This window comes from Vombatus ursinus, unplaced genomic scaffold (genome assembly GCF_900497805.2).
Source record: "Vombatus ursinus unplaced genomic scaffold, bare-nosed wombat genome assembly UNPS02014799.1, whole genome shotgun sequence".
Lineage (NCBI taxonomy): Eukaryota > Metazoa > Chordata > Mammalia > Diprotodontia > Vombatidae > Vombatus > Vombatus ursinus.
In genome coordinates this window covers 45,993,242-46,010,004 of record NW_020954577.1, presented here as the reverse complement: position 1 = coordinate 46,010,004, position 16,763 = coordinate 45,993,242, and the positions used below count along the sequence as shown (strand labels likewise).

Sequence of the window (16,763 nt, the reverse complement as noted above, 5' to 3'; positions counted from 1 at the left end):
CATCATTAACACAGCATTGATTTCTTCCTTTTATTTTAAACAAAAAATCATAGACTATAACTGGAGACCAGTCTTTATTATTTCAAATGGCAGAATGGCAAAGAGAGATTCATACCTATAGGGGACTGTTCTCAGAAAAAGCTGTTCTAGTTAGTTTGCAGACAGAGTTGGTTTGTATTTTATGTGTACCCTTTTATCTTTATCTGGTCCTTGTAGTCCTTCCCTCCAGTAATGGGGATGGGAGCCCATTCCTGGTTTCTCATCCCGTGAGACTCTTCTCCTTGTTTTCCAGCAGGGGGTTCAACTAAGACGCTGGGGCCCCTTCCTCTAGATCTTTGGACATTGCATGGAGACTATCCAGTGGGGCCTGTGGGCCATGATTTGGTTATCTTTGCTCTGGCTAGATGATTAGCCCATATTTTTACATTCAGGATATGTTTTTTCGATGACATCCTATCTGGTCTTTTTCCTGAGTAGTTTGTCCTTTGTAATATGTTGTAACCTATTCCTGCCCGACCATGGACGGCCTCTCCATTGCTGTTGGAGTCACTTACCAACTTTAATTCTTCAGAGACTATGCTAATCTACAATTTGTAGCCATGTGGTGCCAGTGGCAGAATAATGGAGCCTAAAAGATGGAATTGTGTTTCAGGAAGAAGTTTGGGGTCATTCAAACACAGTGTAATTAATTTCCCAAAGGCAATCCAAACTGGTCTCCTCCTCTTAGTCAATTTTGGAACCAATCCCAACATATTGACTTTGATTTGGCAATATTTATGAGGTTATCGTCAAGTTGTTCATTCATTTCTATTCAACAGAGATTACTGAGTATTTCTTATGTGTAAATCAGTATGCCAGGGATTTGGGGCCAGAAAAAGATCAAGAATGAGTCCCTGCTTTCAAAGACTCTATGACCTATTAATGGGGATAAAGAGTAGCACACAACTTAACTAGAAGGCAAGACAGGGTGTGACAAAGATAAGAAAGCTACAAAGAAAGTTCTAAGGTAGTTGGGGAAAGAGAGAGATAACATCTTGTTGGGGGAATGGCAGAAGACATCATCAGTCAGTCAGTCAACAAGTGTTTATTAAGGGCTTACTACATGCTAAGCATTGGGGATACAAAGAAAGCCTCCCCCCCAAAAAAGGGAGGGGGCTTATGTTGTCACAGGAGAGCACTTTAAAAGAAAAAAGATACATACAAAAAAGGAAGGTCTTCGGGGACTGGGAAAAGCCTCCTCCAAAAGGTGAGGTTGGAGGTGAGTTGAAGGAAGCCAGGCAAGCCTAGGAGAGGTGAGGAGGGAAACAATTTCAGGCATGGGTAGCATCGTAACAAATACAGATGGTAGAATGAGAATGTATTGTAGGTGTTGGTACAAACATGAACACCTGTGTGGAGATGAGAAAGCATGGAGCCAAAGGAACACTGGGTAATCTTACCTGGCCAGGACAGAGAGTATGTGTGGGAGATGAGTGGGAGACTGGCTTGCCAGATGGGTTAGTACCATCTTGTGGAGGTCTGGCTCTACTCAGGAGGCATTGGGAGGCTGTATAATGTGGGGGATAGTATTGGCCTTGACAGCAGCAAAATCTGCACTCAGATCTGCACTATTCTGACAAATAATGGCCACATGACCTTGGGCACCTTGATGTTCTCAGCAACCCTCTGTTACAGAGAATGTGTAGAGTTACATTGGTAGAGAAAATGTTCTCGCTCTCTATGAATGAATTCATAGGTCGGAGGAAGAAAGCATCTCCACCTCCTTGGAGCCCAGGAATTGGAGTTCACCTGCATGAAGAGAAGTGGCCTGAGCACCAGGAGATTTGGTTCTCATCTTAGACCTTGCCATTATCCACTTGTTTTGCAACAAGTGGTCAAGTAACTTAACCTCCCTGTCCTTGTTTTTCCATTTCTACAGATGAGAATAACAATATGGCTTCCTCATATTTTTCCTAGTGCACTATATATTTCCTTTGACCTGATTACACTCTACTTTGCATTACATTTATCTGTGCACATGCAAATCCCTCCTCAACCATTCAATAAACATTAAGCACCTGGTTTGTGCCAGGAACTGTGCTAAGTGTTGGGGATACAAAAAGAGATAAAAGACAGACCCTGCCCTCAAGCAACTTACAATCTAATAAGGTAAATAAGTATGTACAAAACAAGCCATATACAGATAAACAGGAAATAATCAACAGAGGGAAAACACTAGAATTAGTGTTAGAAAGGCTTCCTGTAGAAGGTGGGATTTTCGTTGGGACTTGAAGCCAGGGAGATCAGTAGTCCTAGAAGACTATAGATCCTTTGAAGGTAGGGGCTACTTTGTTTTTCATCTTGTTGCCTCTAATGTATAGCATCCTGCCTTGTATAAATAGTAGATACTTATCAAATGTTTATTATTGGAGTGAATTGTAAAGATGAACTTGGTACATCTATCAAGTGTTTCAAACTTATTATGCAAAGATGCTATTTAAATAGCCATTGTTGGAATGGATTACAATTATATAGGCCAAAGGTTCAAAGGATTCAGTTGATGCATATATATTGAAATACCTCCAAGTATTTGAAAAGTAGTCTGCAAGGTGCTGAAAAAGCAGGTCAGAAAAATAAAAGCAAGAGGTTCAAAAAGTCAGTAAGGAAATGCCCTGGCTCATGAAGCTTCCTTCAACTTAACCTGTCTCAGAGAGTTCCCAACTGGGTCCCAGAGCAATCCCCATTGAGGCCATGTTAAATCAGACTCTCCAGCCTGGTCTGAGCCATAACTTTCCAGCTATTCACTGCCTCAGGCCCATATTATCGCACAAGTCTCTCCCCCTAGTTCATTCTCAACTCAGATTATTTTTAAATTTGCATATATTTATGTTTATTCCATTTATATTTATGCTGTATATATTTATATATGTTTGTCTCTTTTATTAAAATTAAGCTCTAGATGAGTTGGGATTGTTTCATTCTTCATACTGGAATCCCCAGTGCCTAGCTCACTGCTCAGCACACAGGAGGCACTTAATGAATGCTTTATTGCTTTATTGGACTGGATTTTTTGAGGCTACAGTTTGTTGGTGGGGTTACCCTAAAGAAATTTACCTGGTGAATGGCAGATATGAATGGTGTGAGAGAGGGGGAGGACACTTCTCCAGGCATTTCAAGAGGAACTTATCTTCACTTTCCTCTCTTGCTTCTTTCCCCGTCTCCCCTTCAACCCCAAGATGGTTTTAAGTGGATGCCACATGACCTGGGCCATCTCTTCATCCTGGTCCCAAGACCCAAGACAGGGATGCAGGGAGAGAACTGGGTTCTTTTGCCTTCACAGGGAGTCTTCAGCGCACACAGACTGGTTGATGGAGAGAAGAGGGAAGCATCTCTAGGGCTTTGGGAAGCTTTATCAGGGTCTGGCCTAAAAAGCCCAACATCACTACCATCTCAGGGCTGATTGGCATGCTGTGTTCTGAGCTCTTCATGAGTGGTTTTGTATATGATCAACTTTGATAGACTTAGCTCTTCTCAGCAATGCAATGATTTAAGACAATTCCAAGGGACTCATCATAGAAAATGCTATGCACATCTAGAGAAAGAACTATGGAGTCTGAATGCAGATCGAAGCATACTATTTCCTTTTGCTGTTTGTTTTTTCTTTCTCATGGTTTTTCCCTTTTGTTCTTCTTTCACAACATGACTAATGTAGAAATATGTTTAATATGATTGTACACATATAGCCCATATCAGATTACATGCCACCTTGGGGAGGGAGGTAGGGAGGGAGGGAGAAAAAAATTTGGAACTCAAAACCTTGTAAAAGTGAATGTTGAAAACTATCTTTGCATGTAATTGGAAAAAAAATAAAATGCTATTAACTGGGGGGAAAAAGAAAATGAGGACAAGAGAAGAAAGCAAGATAAAAGCCCTGGTATCCCTGGTGTTATTCTTTCTGACTCAGTTTTCTCGGGCTGCAGGAGGAGGATCAACTCTCCATTCTAGTGCAAAGATATATTTCTAGGTCACAAAAGGCCTCCTTCTGACACCCACAACTCCCCCACTCCTCCATCTGCCAGTCAGTTAGTGATCTGGGATACCAGGTCCTTCCCAAGGACATGAACGGAGAATGAAAACTTGAGGCACAGGAGGGAGCAATGCCAGTTCTAGGGTCAAAGACCCTAGGGATAGGGGTGTCACAGAGGTAGAGGACAAAGTTCTAGGCCTTTAAGGAGAAAGTTCCCCATTTCTGGCTGAATGAACTTCACTGATTGACATTCTTCTGCAATGACTAAAGCATACTTGTGCATGCCCAGATCCAAGATGGAGGCATCCATGTGGGAGATGCCAAGGGCCTGCTATGTTCCTCTCCCATCTTCTCATCCTCCCTGAGACCTGCCTCTCTCAAAACGACACAGCTCTCTTGGCCTCCCTTTTTCAGCACTAGCTGCACATTCACTCATTAGTTGTAGGTGGAGGGGAGAGGGGAACAGACAGAATATTCCTTGCTTCTCGGTGCTTTCCCTCCATCACTATCACTTGGTAACCTCTTCTCCTTTGAGGTTCACTGAATCCATATTTACCAGCCAATCAAAATTCTGTCAGCTATTGGCTGATGACATCCAGGACACTCCTTTTCTCAGTGAGTCCAGTGCCTCACACAGTCTTTCTGACCTCTTCAACTCCTGCCCTTAAATGAGGGGACGTGTGTGTGTGTGTCTCTGTGTGTGTGTGTGTGTGTGTGTGTGTGTGTATGTATGGCACGTGTGCACGTGCGCCAGAGTATGGGCCTGAAGAGGTGAAGAATAGCCAAGAAGTTATGGTTCAAACCAGGCTGGGGAGTTAGATTTAATGATGCCTTAGGGGGGAGTGATCTGAGATCCAATTGGGAGCTCTTTGAGTTGACCCAGGGCACTTCCTTCTAATTCCTTGAACCTCTTACTTTTATTTTTCTGACTTGTTTTTTCAGCACCTTACAAACTACTTTTCAAATACTTAGAAGTATTTCAATATATATGCATTAAATGGATCCTTTGAACCTTTGGCCTATACGTAATCTGTTCCAAAACTGGCTATTTAAATAACATCTTTTCATAAAAAGTTTAATAGACATAGTAGCCAGTTCATCTTTATAATATTCTTAATATTCAGTTTAATAATAAAATTCAGTAAGTATATATACACACACATATGTACATACATACACACATACAAAGCAGGATGCCATGCATTAGAGACAAGATGAAAAATTGTTCCATGCCTTTTTTTTTTTTCTTTTAACTCCAGGACTTAGCACAGTGCCTGGCCTGTAGTAGGTGCTTAATAAATGTTTGTTGACTAACTTGATTGTGTACAATTGTACTTTATTAGTGCCCACTTTACCCACAGATTTTGTGCATATTTGTGAGAGAGTACATCCCAGATTTTAGAAGGATGGTTTGTACCAACTATTCTTACTCTGCTTTCTAAGTAAATCCCTTTCCTAAGAGCTAGAGTAGTCAGCTGGTTGGTTTTTGATGGCTGGGGCTCCAGAGCAACAGCATTAAAACTACGGCCCCTGAGGTTTATCCCTCTGAGTAATAATGGTGGTCCTGTCCCTTCAGGGACCCAACCTGTCAGTGGGCTGTGAGTTGGGAGAACAAATTCAGAGGAAATTCTGCATTTGTCTCCTTGATGCTTAGCACAGTGCCTGGCACCTAATAAATGCTTTTTCATTCATTCATTCACTCATGAAATTGCAAATAAAATTCAGGAAACCACTCCTACTGTGAAGGAGAATATCATCTGGATGGAGAAATAGAAACAATACAAATGAAAATATACAAGTGTCCGAGTAATAAAAATATAGAACTAATTATAGCAATACATAAGCACCATCTTGTTTCTGAAACAAATGGAAATGATAAGTCTCTGGCCAGGCTAATTGCTCATGGAAGAAAACTGAGCTGGGCAAATTGAATGGTTCTAGAATAATTTAATGAGACTAAGCAATGGGTAATTTTTAAAGTAAAAGTTTGTTTTTTGTTATAAAGGTGGTGATCTAATAAAGGAGGGATATGTTTGTCAACGAAGGGGGTATAAAAACAAGTTATTGATGAAAACAAACCATTGTTGGAATACACACAAAAAAGCCACCCAGGTATGAAATAGCCAGTTCCATATCATGAAATAATATGCAGAAGCTTTGCAGTTATACTTGAGATTCTGATGAATCAGTGATCCCTCCAATGATGCAGATTCCTCCTCAACGATTACTTCCCATTCACGCCTACTTACCATTTTGCAAACTGCTTGCCTCTGTCTTCCCGTAAATACGCCACAAGGCCTCTTTCTCAAAATCTTTTGCCATCATGTGGACAGTAACACGGCACACAAGCAGTCTATCCCTTGCCCTCACTATGTGACCAGGACCATTTTTTTTTCATTCACTCATAGATTAATAAAATGTTAGCACAAGACAGGATCTTTGAGATGATTTAATCCAATCCCCTCATTTTATATTTGAGAGTATCTGTATTGAGACAAGCTAAGGGGGTTGTCCATGGTCAGAAGGTGGGTTAATAGTAACCATGACTCAACCATTCATCTAACAAGCATTTGTTATTTCAGATGCATCCTGGCATAATGGACTGAACCCTGGACTTAGAGTCAGGATGACCTGGGTTTAAATCCTGCCTCAGATAAGCTGTGTGATCCCAGACAAGCCACTAAACCTCTCTCTACTCAAAGCAAATCTGTAAGACTCAGTTACAGAGAAGACGCTCATCTCTTTCACTATCCAATATGCCACACATTCATTACTCTTTGGGGTTAACCTGCACCTTTCCCTCAAAGCTGTGCATATTCATGTAAAAGTGAAATACTAGTTTAAATACCCAGCAGAAGACAGAGAAGTTAACATGCCAAAGGTGAGAGACAACAACATACCATCCATGCTAAGAAACCTGAAGAAGACAGATTTAAAAACAGCCCATATCTCTTACCTGCAGCAGAAAGAGGGTACATGATTAAATCAAAGGCATCACTGAGATGAGGTGAGTGTATCTAAGCAACAGTTTCAAGCCTCCAAGGGGAAGTGTTATGAGAAAGAAAGACCTCAACCTAGCTATTAAACATATATTCAGCAGCAAAGCTAAAGCAGGCCCCGAGGAATGGTTTACAGCATCTAACAAAACAAAATAAAATGTGTTAAAAGTCACAAAAGGATATTATGCAGCTCAAATTCCTTGAAGAGCACTCTTCTCCCTCCCAGGTGTCTTCCCAGACAAATCTCAGGTCCCTGTCTCTGCTCAGGACACCCTTCGCACCCCTTTCCATCTCCAGGCTGCCCTGTTCCACGAAGCATTCTCCTCCAGGAGCTCAAGTAAGTGCAAATATGCCGCCCGAACCACCTTCCCTGGTATCTAAACATTTCTGTTTATAGCTATGGCCTTCTAAGTGGCAATTAGTAGGAGAGGGGTTTATTTATTTGCCATCCACTTCCAGTCATGTTGTCAAACCCACTGGGGCTTGCTCTCCTCCTGTGATGCTCTAAGACCCTCATCTGTGGCTTCCTCTGTAACGTCTTATAATGATCCCAGTACAGCAGGGGTTCCGTCACCTTGTCATCATTCATACACAGACTTAGAGCACTATTTTGATGACCTGTTCTCTGCCTCATGCTCACTGCAGAATTCTACAGGCTGTGGCAAAAATCAGAAAATATTTCAGTGCAGAGTCAATGACGAGCGAAAATTGTCCCCTCGGTGCATCCCTGCAGTGCGAAAGCTAAACGGGCCACTTTGCTGAATTACTCAGAACAAAATATTTATTGCATCACAAACATATTTCCTGATTGTCAGGAAATGTAATAGAGCCAAGGCACCAATTGTTTGTTTTCTGCCGCAAGTACAGACTAAACTGAATGATTATTCAATAAGTTGTATGGGACAGAGGGGAACATTTTCAAAATTGTGAGAAGGTGCGTAATCAGGAGACATTAATGTCAGTGGGAATTATGGGGATAAGACATTTTCACTTTGCTACTGTAAAATACAAAAATAAAAAACATTGTTCCAAATGTATGATATCAATAACAACCCTATAGATGGTTCCCTTCATTTTTTTAAAACAAACATAGAGAAGTTGATCAACATTTTGGGCTGACACGCTCTCACCCCAGAAGAGGTCTTGTTATTCCAGCCAAGACTAACTAAAAAGGAAACAACAATAACAAAAACAAAGAAAAAAGAAGGATCTAAAAGTTCAGAAAAACAGTTTCATCATGGTTGTTAAATCTGGAGATGACATATAACTGGATGGGATAATTGGTACATAGGATCACAAAAATATGAACAACCTTGTGGTATTTCCACATGGCCAAAAGGAGTAGAGGAAAGTCTTTAGCATGTCAGTTGACTGGATTTCTTGAGAAGTATTTATGGGAAGACACGAAGAAGCATTGCATCAGGTAGTAAGACATGAATGGGCTATGATTTCCATTGTTAGAGGGCGTAGCCATGTCAGTAAGATCACAGATTTATCTAGGTATTTATGTAAATGTAAAATCTTAGATTTGGGTTCAGAAAATTGATGGCACTAATACAAAATGAGGGAAATATGGCCAGACATCAGTTCATGTGAAAAAAAAAAAGACTGAAGGGCTTTAATGGACTGCAAGCTCAATACTAGTCAACAGTGTGGCCTGGCAGCCAAAAAGAAGCTAATGGGATCTTGGAGGTACATTTGAGAAGCATAGTGGCTAGGACTAGGGAAGTGATAGTCAGGACTAGGAAAGTGACAGTCATGCTGAATTCTACTGTGGCCAGACTAAATCAGTGATATTATGCCAGTCCTTCATGGTATTTTAAAGGAAAGAAATAGATGAACCACATAACATCTTGAGGAGTCAGACCAGGGCAGTGAGAGGCTTAGAAACCATGACATACATGGATCCATTGGAGGAACCAGATGCGATAGCCTCAAGAAGAGAAGACTTAGAGGTAACATGATTGCTGTCCCCAAGTATCTGAAAAACCATTACAGGACAGGGTTTAGACAGGTTCCAAGGGCAGAATTAGGAATAAAGGTACAAGTTTCATGGAGGCAGACTTTAACTCAAGATAAGAGAACATTTAGAGCTGTCCAGCAGAAGGGGCTGCTTTGGAAGACAGTGAGTTTTCTCTTACTGAAGGTCTTCAAGTGGAGGCTGGACTGCCATTTGTTAGGGAAGTCATGGAGGGAATTACTATTCAGGTACAGTTTGGAGTAAATGAACTCTGAGTTTTCACGATTATAAGAATTCTAGTGCTGAGATTCAATGACTTTGTGATTCTCAAACTGAGGGTCACCAACAGGGTCTTGGATATAATACACAATGAAGTAAACAGTGGAGGAGACATACTATGAATTTATCTAATAACTGACAATCCTTCATTTTTCTTTGAACTAGATAGCTTTGACCACTGAACTAAAAATCACCATTTCCTAACTTTCTTTTCCCCGATCACCCCAAGCAATGGAATTTGAAGCTGATTCCATCTGTTCTTTATAATGGAAGTCACTGTTTCTTCCACTTCAATTCCCAAGGAGTTATAAAGAGATGGTGGTAGCCATCACACAGCAGAGGACGAGGTAATAAAACTGTGATCTACCTAAAAATAACAACTTATAGTCCTGAATATGGACAGCAGAGGGACATGAATTGATTTGGCTTTACCTTCCCAATTCTGGGACTGGCTGCAGCTCTTGGCTTATGAAAGAAGATCATAAAGCCAGCCTTTGCTCCTTCTGTGGTCTCATCCATTTACCCCTTACTTAACAGTGAACTTCCTCCACCCACCCTAAGCCCTTTCTGGCTTTCTGCTTGTTTCTCTCCATCGTGCAATGGGTTTTTTTGTTTGTGTGTTTCCATGACCACAGTGAGAGTTCAGAATAGACGGGGATTTTCTGATGAAAGGTGTTTTGGAAGTCCCCTCTTCTGACCTGAAGTGGGGCCTGTGGACAGAAATACTACTAGATCGAGAGCTAGGAGGGACTCTGAGGATGTCCAATCCAACCCTCTCATTTATAGATGAGAACACCAAGGCCCAGAGAAGTTGTGATTTGCTCAAGGCCATACAGGAAGAACCAGAATTTGAACCCAGATCCTCTGATGCCAAATTCATGGCTTTTTCAAGAGATCTCGAGAAAGGCCCCCAGCATGTTCGTTGGATTTCTTGAAGATTTAATAAGGGACCAAAATGGTGAGTCTCAAATTTGCTCCAATACTTTCATTTCTCCCATAACCTGTGTCTACACTACAAAACCCAATTTGCTCCCAGATAAATGAAACTGACCATTTCCTGACCTAGAAAACCCCTATTACCATAAATCAGGCATCTTTTGTCCATCATAATAGTGAAAGAGAACACAATAACGAATATTGGGTAAAACTGTTGGTGAGATACTGACTTTGAAATGAATTTAAAACTATTCAGGAGAAAATCAAGCAAGCAATTTTTAAACGCCTACTACGTGCCATACACGTCTCTAAACACTGTAGATTCAAAGACAAAATGGTTCCAACCCTGAAGGAACTTACATTCTAAGGGGCAGAGACAATATGTACCTATATAGATATATAAATTATACACCTATAGGTTATACCAAACGCATATAACTCAGGTACAAGTTCACCTTGGAGGGGAAAGTACTACTGGCAGAGGGATCAAGGAAGGCCTCACGAAAAATGAAGCACTTGAGTTGAATCGTCAAGCAAACCAGAGATTCTAAGAGGAAGGAGGGCATGCCAGACATGGGGGACAGCCCATGCAAGGGCACGGAGGTGGGTGATGGAGGGTCATGTGTGAGTTACGAGTGGGCCTGTACGGCTGGACCATAGAGAGAATGGAGGGGAGTAATGTGAAAGAAGGCCAGAAAGCTAGGATAGGGCAAAGTGATGGAGATGCCATATAATGAGAAGCCATCTTGGCCTTCCCTGAGCACAGGATTATAAAATATAGTGTTGAAGAGGACTTTGGCAGTCATCTGGTCCAACTGTGGTATGGAAAATGCACGGGTGGGAATTGGTTTTGCTTGACAACCCACGTTTGTAACAGGATTCTGCTTTTCTTGTTTTCTCAATGTGAGCAGGGAGTGGGAGGGAGAAAAGGTGGATTTTCATTTGGAAAATTAAAAAAAAAAACCAGGGCATCAGACTTGAATTCAGGAGTTGTTTTGACCACTTCCCATCTCCATTTATTGAGATTCTACCCAATTGTCTCTATAAATGGCACCTTCTCTTTCACCCTCGTCAAAATTAATAACTTGTATCTATGGAGCACTTTCAGGTTTGAAAAGGGATTTATACATACTGTACCATTTCAGTCAACAACACTGTGAAGTAGGTACTAAGGGTTTTATTATCCCCAACTTCAGATGAAGAAACTGAGACTCATGGAGGTAGTGCTGGAGATGTCGCTCAAACCCAGTCTTCGTTGTTACTGTCAGGTCGTTTCAGTCACCTCCAACTCTCTGTGACCTCATTCAGGAGTTTTTTGGGCAAGGATGCTGAATGGTTTGCACGTTCTTCTCCAGCTCATTTTACAGATGAGGAAACTGAAGCAAATAGAGTTAAATAACTTGTCCAGGGTCGCATAATTAGTAAGTGTCTGATGCCAGATTTGAACACATGTCCTCCTAACTCCAGAGCTGGCACTTCATCCACTGCACCACCTAAATGCCCCTATTGCCCAGGTCTAGCCCAACTGAAAATTCACTGCACTATCATGTTCCTTCTCCAATAATCAAGATAATTTTCCTCTTTGTTTTTTTCTTTCTTTCCTTTCTTTCTTTTTTCTCTTTCTTTCCCTTTCTCCCCTAAGCACACTATTCAAATTTCTTTCCATTTTTTCTCTCGTCTCTCTTCCTCACTTCTTTTCACCTCCTCTCTTTCCTTCTCTTCTTTTATTCTCCCGCCCTGACCTCCTCTTTCTCTCTCCTCTTTTTCCCCTTCCCCACCCCCTTCTCTTTCCCTCTTTCCCTCCCCTTTCTTTGTATTCACTGTATGCATTCATAATATTCTATTCTGTATTATAGTTATTTACACAAAGGTCTTATCATATCTCTTAAATTAAAAAATTCCTTGAAGGCACAAACCATGTCTTTTTTTCATCTTTATATTTCCCCCAGTGCCTAGGATATATTGTATGAAATATTAGGTGTCTGATAAAATGTTTGTTGTTGAATGGATGGATGGATAAATGGAATCTCCTTATTTCATTAAAAGTCTCCTGTGACTTTTCGCTGACCTACAGATAAGAGAGAAGATTCTCTTCTGTTTGTTGAGGAGTTCTATCAGCCTGTCCCGGAGTCAAATGGGTGCAATGACTGGAGCGCTAGATTTACTCAGGAAGGAGACCTGGGTTTGGATGCCCGTTTTGTAACTCGGCAACATCGTGCTCTTTGTCTGAATCTTTTGCTTTTTCACTCCTTTCCAGCTTCACCAATTGGATGACTACTTTAAGGTTTCCAGACTTATTAATAACTCATATTAATATACTATAACTTAACACTAATAATTCATACTACTAACTCATATTGGGAAGCCGCATCAGAGGCACTGTTAATATGCGCCAATCTCCTTTTATTTTAAGGGTGACAAAATACTTTTCTCACTGCAATCCCATACAAGAGATATTATTACACCCATTTTCCAGATGAGAAAACTGCCCAGAGTCGTACAGTTGAGAAATGTTGGAGCAGAGATTTACACACAGAACTCTCCTGTTTCTAGATTTAGGTTGTTTCCATTTTACCCCTCTCTCTCACATATTTTCTACCTCTTCTTTTCCTCACCAGATCTACTTCTTTATTTAAAGGATTCTTTGATTTTACTCCCTACACAAAGCCTTTTGGGATTCTTTGGGAATGAGGGGATATTCATTTCTTTCTATTTCCTACTCTTCACCTTTCTCCACATTTTGCTTCTCATTCTCAACCATAAAATATTTACTAGGACCTACATGTGACAAAGTTCCAGGCTCGAATTTCCAAGTGCGGACAGGGCAACTCTTCTTGAACAATGGTCTCCCAAGCAGAGGGGAGGGGGGCATTCAGCCCAGAGGGTGAGAAAGATCATGCATCAGGGCATGTGAAACGAACAGGAGAAATGAGGAGAAGCATGCCTGGCCAGCATGCTTGCTGCTGACATTGCCTCACCTGCTCTCCTCCCTGCCAGCACCTAGGGCAGGTTATGTTGGACAGTTAGTTAAGGGGGCCCTTCCCCTGGCAGGCAGGTAGGCAGGTGAGCAGGTGGCCAGCCTCAGCCCCTTCACCCTGCCTACACCCAGTGTGGACTGTGCTGTGGAGACAGCAGCAGGGTGTTCCTCTCCTAGAGGCAGGCAGGTGGCCAAGTAGTCTTTCCCCACCCCCTTCTCTCCTCACCTCTCCTGCATTACCAGTTCCTATCTCTTAGGTCAGCTGACCTGGGCTCCACATCATGCCTGCACTCCCCAGAGGGCCCAGGCTATAAGGAAGACAGGCCGACTGCTCCTCTGAAAGCAGGGACTCTATTAGGGTCTCTCCCTGGGGTGTGAGGAAGCGTACTGCATGTATGCTCCACAATGGGTGGGGAGAGGACACACCACGTGGATGATGGATCACAGGTTGGGTGTGAGGAAGAGAGCTTTCCATGGGCTCAGGAGGCCAGGCTGACCCAGGACAGAGGAGATGCTTCCCAAGAACATAAACTCCATGCCGTCCACCTGGCCTCCTCTCTCCTACCCCCAGGTAAGGAAGGAGAATCACGTTAGACCCAAGAACTATAGTCAAGAAGGCCCCAAAGTAGAATGTGAGGCTGAGCTGAGGGTCTGTGGAGCCCAGAAGGCCAAAGAGCTGCTAAATCAGGGGCCCAAAGGGTCCCCTGGCACAAAATGAGAACCCTTGTGTCCTGGACCCCTTCAGCTGTCCAGTGAAGCCCCAGAAGGTTCTAAATGCATAAAATGAAATACACAGGATCACACATACCCATTATATTGAAATAATTATCCATCTTTCTGCCTATCTATCTATTTTAAAAGTTCATAGACCTCAAGTTAAGACCCCCTGGACTAGATGAATATTGAATCCACTGAAGATAACAGTGAGAGAAAAGAGAGAAAGAATGTGGATTGGGTGTTACCTGCAGCATCCTTGCCACCATCAGCACCAACCAACCGTGACCAGCAAGCTGGAGAAGCCCAAGAGTATCAGAATGGCATTTCTCTCCACAGCAGTGACCCTGCTTCCAGTCCCCTCCTCACAGCCACCATCCAGGGGAGCAAGCCTCAAGAAGTGACCTAGTACCTCACTCTTCATTTGCTCCCACCTTCTCAGCATAGCTACTGAAGACCCAGAAAAAAAGGTCTTGCCAGCAAAGTCTTTGGCACAGTCAGATGGCTCAATGTCAGAAAAAAGATCATATTTTATCAACGGAAATGCTACTATAGAGGATGCCTTGTCTCAACACCCTGAGGACTACTGGACCTTTCCAACAGCCCTACAGTCAAACCATCCTATATATATCATCTTCATTAGAATGGGAGTTCCTGGTGAGCAGGGACCTTTTTTGTCTATATTCCCAGCACTTAGCATAGTACTTGCCCATAGTAGATGTTTAATGAATGCTTTTTTCCTTTCTTTCTTCCTTCCTTCCTTTCTCTCCTCCCTTTTTCCTTTCTTCCTTTCCTTCCATCCTTCTTTCCTTTCCTTCCTTCCTTTTTCCTCCCTCCCTCCCTCCCTTCCTTCCTTCCTTCCTTCTTAAATAATTTGTTTTATAATCATGGTAGAATAAATTTTCAATTAGGCACATGAAAATTTGTCGGCAAAATGTTTTTCTTTCCTGTTCAGTGCCTACATTTTCAAAATAACTTTTGTAGTACTAAGTTTTGGAGTACTGTTTATAACACAGTAGCTTCACAAAGCCAAGAAAAACTCTGCCGGAGTATAGTTTGGCTGTGGGTACCCAGCACTTGGCCCTTCTAGTCTCCCAGAAGAAACTCCCTCTGCATCATACAAGTAGCTTTGGGAACTTGTTTGACAAACAATGCATTTATGGGGGCACCAAAAGGGTATGGGCTGTTTGTTCTGTGACATGTGATGTAAGTTAACTCAGACACCAATTTCCAAGGTCAGGCAAGGACTGGACAATCAGGAATTAGGAAGTAGCCTACTTTTCCATGAAATCAAGAATGTTGACTTGAGAAATGGGCTAGAAATGGGTTTTCAACAAAGCAGTATGTTGGTATTCTCTTATACCAGGGCCTCTCTTAAGAGCCAGATTCCTATAAAGCTGCCTGTTATTAAATGGAAGAAATAGGTTATTTTCCCCAGAATATTATAATAAATTGCCTTGTAAGTGGACCTGCATCCCAGAGTGAAAGCACAGGTTAACACTAGTCAATCTATTGTATGACAATGTGACTTTGGTCAGTTTACTCATAGTGACATGCTACTGGTATTCATAGCTGCCCAAATACCCAGAGTGACTTCAGTTGAATAGTAGAAAATATCTATCTGTATGTCCTGTAAAATTTCATTCCCAGTGGCAGTGAACAATTAGTCAATCAATAAGCATCTATGAAGTACCTACTGTGTGATGAGCACAGTAATAACAAGAATAATCACATTTCCCATTTATTAATAAAGTATTTGTTAATTATATGACACATGTCATTTTTACCAATTTAGAAAAAGAAAGGAACAAATTCTTGTTGTAGCTCTGTGAAGAAGGCTGGTGTTAGTTAATTCGATGTGTCTATCAATAAGGAAACTGCTGTGATAGCTGAAACATCCTATCAAGAGTCCATTGGAAAAGATGAGTTTTTGGCCTAGAGTCTTGGGCTCTACCAACTCATGGCCCATCACTCCAAGGAGCTAGATCCTTGCCTGATCTATTGAAATCCTTCACAGGTCCCTTCTAACTGGATTCCTTTTCCAAGTTCTCTATAAACTGCGTGGCTTAGTTCACAGGAGAACAGATTAGAGCTAGGAGGAGATTTAGAGATTATCTGACCCAAACTTTTGGTTTTATAGGTGAAGAAACTCAAAGCAAAAGACCTTTGGTGATTGGCACAGGGTCAAACAGCAAAGTCGGGATTTTAGTACAAGTATCACTATCTTGTGTTTATAGGTGAGGAACAGATTCAGAAAGATGCGTCCCATGCACACAGACAGTCAGCGTCAGAGGTGAGATTTGAAGCCCAGTCCAGCATTACAACTGTTAACATCATACTGCCTCAACTGACCCTGAAGAATTTCCTACATCACAGAATCTTGAAAGGACTACCTGTAGCTCTCTGACCGAGCCATGCCCTTTACCACCCGTGGAACAAGTGGTCCTTCACCGTGTGCATGGAGACCTCCACTGAAGGTGGAGGAAATCATGACCTTTCAGGGATGCCTATTCCAATACTAGACAGCACTAATTGCTAGGAAGCTTTTCCTTCCAGTGAGCCTCTCTTAAGGAGTTTGGCAATTAAAGAAAAGAAAAATGTAAAATGATAGTGTGAGGAATGACAAGATCAAAGGGGAATGAGCATGATTTTGGCAACAGAAATAATAGATAAGGAGAGATTAAAGATTGGAGGGGGAAGGAGAGAGAGAAAAAGAGAGGCAGAGAGGAAAAGAGAGACAGAAAAAATGAGAAAAAGAAAGAGAGAGGAGAGAGAAGAAAAGAGAAGAAAAACCAGAGAGAGAAGGGGGGGGAAGAGCCTCAGCACAGATTCACAATTAAGTCAAGGGCTCTCTGTTCAGAGGAACCTTCTTTGTCCCCCTCCATAGTGAGG

General features: G+C 41.9%; 1 pseudogene; it reads left to right on the top strand.

Moving 5' to 3' along the window:
* LOC114050348 overlaps positions 1–13,356 on the top strand; it is a 30,774-nt pseudogene extending 17,418 nt beyond the window's left edge.
* The last annotated feature ends 3,407 nt before the right edge of the window (positions 13,357–16,763 follow it).